We start from the raw sequence: 6574 nt of genomic DNA, 5'->3' as shown, positions 1-6574 counted from the left end.
TATACATAGCTTAGCTTAGAGTTATAAATAGGTGAAATAAATAGTTGAGTAGTGGTTATGTGTAATATTTATATTTATTATTCCGTAGACATTGACACCAAATATCGGTCCTATATATATATATATATATATATATATATATATATATATATATATATATATATATATGCATGATAGTTGTGGTGTATACGTGGTGGTAATCGATCGTTGTACGTGCTAACTGTTTCCTTTAGCCAACCCGACTTAATATAATGGATATATGATTTAGATGTTTAGTAGGGGGATATATGATATTCTCCCGGTTTGTGAAGAACGACATCGTAAAAACATGTATATCTAAAAATCCACAAACAAAAATCAATAAAATTCGAACACATGTCAGATAACACAGTACCAAAATAGTATGTTGACCACATGAACTTACAATTTATTAGTACATCGCTAATTTTTAATTTATTCACACTTAGATATGTTTTTTATAAGGGGGATGATTCTCACACACACTTTTTTGATCCTCACACACCAATTGAGTATTATTAGAAGAGTAAAGAGTAAAAGGTTAAAATAGGTGTGTGAGGATCAAAAAAGTATGTGTGAGAATCATCCCCCTTTTTATAATATACTCCGTAGTAAATTATTATTATTAATTAATTATTATTATTAATTATTAATTATTAATTAATTATTATTATTAACCTTCTATGCTAAAACTGATGGCCAATATTGTAGTTTCAATCACATTTGGTTATAGTTTCGAATTTTCGTTCACATTACAAACGGTCCCTCAACTTCGCCTATATCTTCACAACGATCCCTCAAGTTTACACTTTTTAAGGGGTAAAAAATGTAAATATATAATTTAATTAAGATATAAGAAACTAATTCCACCCGAATTAGTAACGGGCCCTATCTTCTTGCTGTGTGCGAGTTAAATTTTTCAGAGACCACCGTTCAACTCGAAAAAATCTTATGAACCCAACGGGACTAACTATACGCGAAACGGACACTTCTAAAAAAAACGCTAAACACAACGACAACTCGTATCTTCCCGCTCGGCACGAGTTAAATTTTTTCGACGGCAGCGTCAGAGTCGAAATAATTTTATGAACGATACTAACTACGTTCGAAACGGACACTTTTTAAAAAAAAACGCTAAACACAACGACAACCCGTATCTTCCTGCTCGTCGCGAGTTAAATTTTTTCGCCAGCACCATTAGGCTCGAAATAATTTTATCAACAAAACGAAACTAACTAGGTTCGAACCGGACAGATTTTAAAAAACACTAAAGACGACGACACCAACGACGCATAACAGATGGTCCGTTTTCCCTTCTGTAAATAAAACTGCGTTAAATATGAATACGTCGACCGAAAGTCCCCGTCGCATCTCGCGGGCGGTCCGGACTAGTTAGTAATCATGAGCGGTGAAGACAAAGAGTGTTGTACGTTTCATGAGCGGTGAAGACAAAGAGTGTTGTACGTTGGCTCTCAAACATTTGGTGTAATATTTATAATTTGTAAGGAAAAATCATATATTATACGTTAATTGCTTCATGATATCGGCTAAAAAGTCACGTTTTCACCCCGGTATTAAGGCCCAAAAAGAAGAAAGATTCGAACTTTATCGAAAAAAACACACTTCGTCGGTTAGAATTGAAGAACAAGTAATTACGAAGACGGTGCAAAAAGAATCAAGAGAATCGGAGCTAAAACGAAGATTCTAGAGCGAAAACGGTGAAAGACAATAAATCAAGTTACGATCCAGGGAATCAGCAAGCTAAACGGCTTGCCAAACAGGCTGCCAAACGGTCTTCCAGTGTGGCAAACGGCCTGCCAAACAGCCAGAACAAACGGCCTCGTTAAAAGGCTTGCCTCAGCAAACGAGCTCGGCAAACGGCCTGCCAAACGGCCTGCCAGCCGTTTGCAGGCAAATTTTGTGCTTATTTAAAGGGTCTTTGTCATTCATTCCAACACATACTTCAATTCACTTCTTTCTCTCTCTCTTGTACAATATTAGTCATACTCTCAAGGCCTTCGACTCCGTGCGGGAAACCTAGTACCCGGAGAAGAACGCTGGAGATTGTATTAGGAGCGATCTGGAGTCTTGAAGTTGTCACTTTTGTATTCAGAACTCGTTTAATCTACTGGTATTTCTATCCCTTATCTTTATATAATATCTTCTATCATTATGCTCTGTGATATTGTTGCCATGATTAGCGAGTAGTTATCTTTAGTGTATGCTATGATGTAAGCAGTTGTAATGCCGAAATAATGTTATGGTCTGTGTATGCTGTTGAAATGCTTTCCGATTATGTTTTAAACTCAATCGCTTTTCTAACTAATAGAACGTAGTTATTGGCTCTGTTATTGGAAAGTCGCAAACCCCGATTCAGAGTACACTATCTGTGTCACCCCTTGGTAAGAGAAGTCTACCGAATACAACGTAAGATCGATTGAGGCACACCGGTTGTAGTAAGTCTATCGAGCTTTGGATTTCTACTGAGGACTCTTTCGTAGCGAAACATCTGAGTAGACCCTTAGTACATTGTCGGTCCCAGACCATGCTAGTGTAGTCACCAAGCATATAAACTTCGTACGTGCACGCTGAAGCACAACGGTTGTTGTAAGCTGTACCTCTGCTAAGTAATGCCATGGAACCCGGTTAGTGTTGATTATTACACTGCACCATAACGCGGTCTCAAGCATTGCATCCCGCTTGAGGGATTCTTAGTTAATTAAGGAAATGTTTGTTTAGACACATAAAGGATTGGACCGTTAGGATAATCGAACGTGTTCATGAAAGTCAGATTGACTTGGCCATGGTGTTCTTTATGGTTGAACTCTTCTTAAGGGCCTAACTATCTTTTAAAACCAATCATTAACGAAAGCATTAAAACACATCGCGTCTCTCGGATATGGTAAACCATGAATTCTATTATGCTTAAGAAAGTTTAGACCATTGTGGAATGTTAATACGTCACCCAACCGAGTCGCTCAATTGGATGAGCCGTCTGAACGTGTATGCCTGTAGTCAGATTGTACGGGCGTCGGGGGTAAGAGACGTTGCTGTCTATTCAGAATCTTCAAGCCTAACGCAGTACCCAGTGACATGTCTTATGACAGGGGCGTTTAGGACCAGTGTAATGAATACAAGGCCTCTGCTTATTCATGAGCCAGCATAATCTTGACAGAATAACTGATGAAGTCATAGTATGCACTCACTTTAACCTTATCTGAATTACGAATTTTATCGCATTTACTTTATCTGTCTTATAAATTAGAAAATCTCAAAATTAAGCAACCACTACTCTTTCCTAACTATCTTAGGCTTAAATATAAGTTCGATTCTACTGATATCTCAAAATACGACTCTAGGACATACTTCCCTTACTCATACTAAGGAGTAGTACGATTTAGGTCCCGCTAAATATAAATTTAAAACAGTACCCACCCCCTTGGTGGTTGATTCCGACGTGCTGCGGCCTGACGATACTGCACAAACAAAATCGTCCGTTTCGGCCTTATCAAGGGGTAGTATAGTTTTTGGCGCCGTTGCCGGGGAACTGGTATCAGGCAATACTGCTCTTTATCAAACTTATTCACAAGCATTTAGTGGTGTCTAAGAAAGACAATTATACACGGACTTGGTTGTTGGATTTTCCGAACTGTCGGCAATTATATTGAGACCAAAAGGATCCTGCCTCTCCATAGTCGGCCTGGCCACTTGGTTTGTTGAATAGTTCGTACGGAGCTCTGTTATCGAAATACCAGAGAATCAGTAGCCAGAACCAAAAACATATTCAACCATAGGATAGTTAGTTAATTAAATTAGATTACCTTAGACTAAGACTACTTTAGATTAGGTTACCTTAGACTAGTTTAGATTACCTTATATTACTTTAGAAATTAGTTTATTTGCCAAAAATTAAAAATCAAAAAGGCATACCCAGTGTATGACCCAAACCCGATCTAGACCAGGGCCGTTGTTATTCGTACCTGATCTAGACGCAATAATCTCTAAAGCACGTAAGGAATCACGAATCAGAAATAGAATGGCGTTACGCGTTACTTTAGCAGAAAATACCAAACCCTCGATTGAAGGTCAAGGAGGACTGACCAAATTTTCGGAGATTCAAGGACACTCGTTCAAGTTAAAACATGTTAGGTCCCCGGGAATTGCATAGATTGTGTGCTAAGCCTTGTAATGGTGGGATATAGACGAGGGCTATATATATCCCACAAGGCAACCTTATAAGTAAGCCATCACACATAGCCAAAGTACCTAAGTGAGTTCAAGAGAGTTGTGGAATTAGTCAATATTGTATATTTGACTAATTCTCTCAATATTCATATCAATATACACGATATTCGTCATAACACACCCCAACAAAACATCACATCATCCAGCTCATCCAGAATAGCTGTCAGTTTCATGGATTACCGAATGATGATCCTAATTCTCACCTTGATAAATTTTTATCTCTTTCGAACTCCTACAAACAGCCAGGGATAGGACAAGATATAGTCCGGCTATACTTGTTTCCCTATTCTCTCACTCATCATGCTCAAATCTGGTTGGAAGGACTGGAAAAAGATTTCATCACGTCATGGACGGAGATGGCTACTAAATTCCTAACTAAATATTTCCCTCCTAAACAAACCAAGCTTAAGAATGACATCATTAACTTTAAACAAAGTTATGATGAATCTCTTTACACTGCATGGGAGCGATTCAAAACCCTGCTGAAGAAATGTCCTAATCACCAGCTAGAACGGTCAGCCCAAATCTGTACCTTCTACAATGGTCTTACGGTAAATCATAGGATGACGATCGATGCAGCAGATCAAGGGAATCTGATGAACCAAACCGCAGACGAAGCATGCGAATTGCTCGAGAACATGACAATGCATCATCATGACTGGAACAGTGGTGAAACAACTTCATCATCTGCCCCAATCTCTGCACTTAACAATCAACAGAGGCCATCAAATCCCTCACAGATAAGATGAAATCTCTTGCTAAACAACTCGGAGAATTGAAGACACAGCCGCAGTAGGTCAACCAAGCTCAGGCTTGTGTAAATTGTACCAACCCGCAACCTACTGAAGAATATCAAGTTGAGTACGAAAACCCTGACGGTTCAGTCTGTTACGTTCAATACCCAGCTCGTCCACCAAATCCCGGATTCAATCAACAACCTAGGGTTAATTAGTTTCAATGAAACAATCAGCCTTTTCGCTATGGCTATCCACCTTATCCAGCCCAGCAATCTCAATTGACCTACGATCAACCACTTCCACTCACTGGTCCACCAGTTGAGGAAAATTCTCCTACCACCCAGATTACAAAAGTAACTAACCCCACTCTCGGAGCTGATGATCAGTTGACTCAGTTCATTCAAGGACAACAACATCTAAATCAGAGAACTGCAGCCATGCAAGATCAGACGGAGATACTAATGAGAAATCAATTAGCTTTGCTAAAAAGTCTAGAGACGCAGCTCGAACAGTTATAACAACGCCTTGAAACCCGACCGCAGGGAAGGTTACCAAGTAATACTATCCAAAATCCCCACATAGAAGAAGCAAAGCAAATGGATTCCGTAATCCCAGAGGAAGAACCACGGAGAAGGTCAGCTAGGCTCAAGAACAAATCGACATATACTCAAAAGCTGACACCTGAAACTCCAGTTCGCGTACCCTATCCTGGAAGGCTACAGGAAGAACCATCCAAGCTTGATTCTTTTAAACTTGATGGAAGATTCCTGGACACTATGTCCAAAGTCCCCAACCAGAAGAGATACATCCGAAGGCTTCTCTCTACTAAGGAAAGGATACCAGATTCTAACAAAATTCCACTAAGTGAAGACTGCTCTGCATTACTCAGGAACTCTCTACCATAGAAGCTAGGGGATACGGGCCGATTCGTTTTCCCGTGTTCAATCTACCAATCTGGAACCATTCATGTACTAGCAGATTTAGGAGCAAGTATCAACCTAATCCCCTACTCTCTCTACAAGAGATTAGAGTTAGGAGTCTTGCCACCAACTAAAATGACAATCCAACTCGCCGATCACACAATTCGATATCATAAGGGCATAGTTGAGGACGTCTTGGTGAAAGTCGACAAATTCTTGTATCCTACGAATTTAGTATTAATGGATATTAAGGAAGACTTACTGATAATGCTAAAAACGAACATATATTTCATAGCATTATTCCTTAAGAAAGACAAGCTTTTAGTTGCAATTATTCTATTTACAAGTGATATTCGTTTAAATAATAAAAGGTGAAGACAAAAGACAGATTCGACGAATTGAAGACGCAAATGACCAAAAAGCTCAAAAGTACAAAAGACAATCAAAGAGGTTCCAATTATTGATAAGAAACGTCTCGAAATTACAAGAGTACAAGATTCAAAACGCAAAGTACAAAATATAAAATTGTACGCAAGGACGTTCGAAAATCCGGAACCGGGACCGGAGTCAACTCTCAACGCTCGACGAAATGGACTAAAAATTACAAGTCAACTATGCACATAAATATAATATAATATTTAAATAATTCTTATA

At 38.8% G+C, this 6574-nt stretch overlaps 1 non-coding gene across 1 annotated transcript; it reads right to left on the bottom strand.

Moving 5' to 3' along the window:
- Positions 1-4665: 4665 nt before the first annotated feature.
- LOC139846235 (small nucleolar RNA R71) lies at positions 4666-4771 on the bottom strand. Its single transcript, XR_011758963.1, has one exon. It is a non-coding gene; the product is annotated as a small nucleolar RNA R71 (small nucleolar RNA).
- Between the last annotated feature and the right edge of the window lie 1803 nt (positions 4772-6574).

Source organism: Rutidosis leptorrhynchoides, chromosome 4, assembly GCF_046630445.1.
Source record: "Rutidosis leptorrhynchoides isolate AG116_Rl617_1_P2 chromosome 4, CSIRO_AGI_Rlap_v1, whole genome shotgun sequence".
Classification (NCBI taxonomy): domain Eukaryota; kingdom Viridiplantae; phylum Streptophyta; class Magnoliopsida; order Asterales; family Asteraceae; genus Rutidosis; species Rutidosis leptorrhynchoides.
Note: the sequence above shows the minus strand (reverse complement) of the source record. Positions and strands in the feature narration are given on the sequence as shown.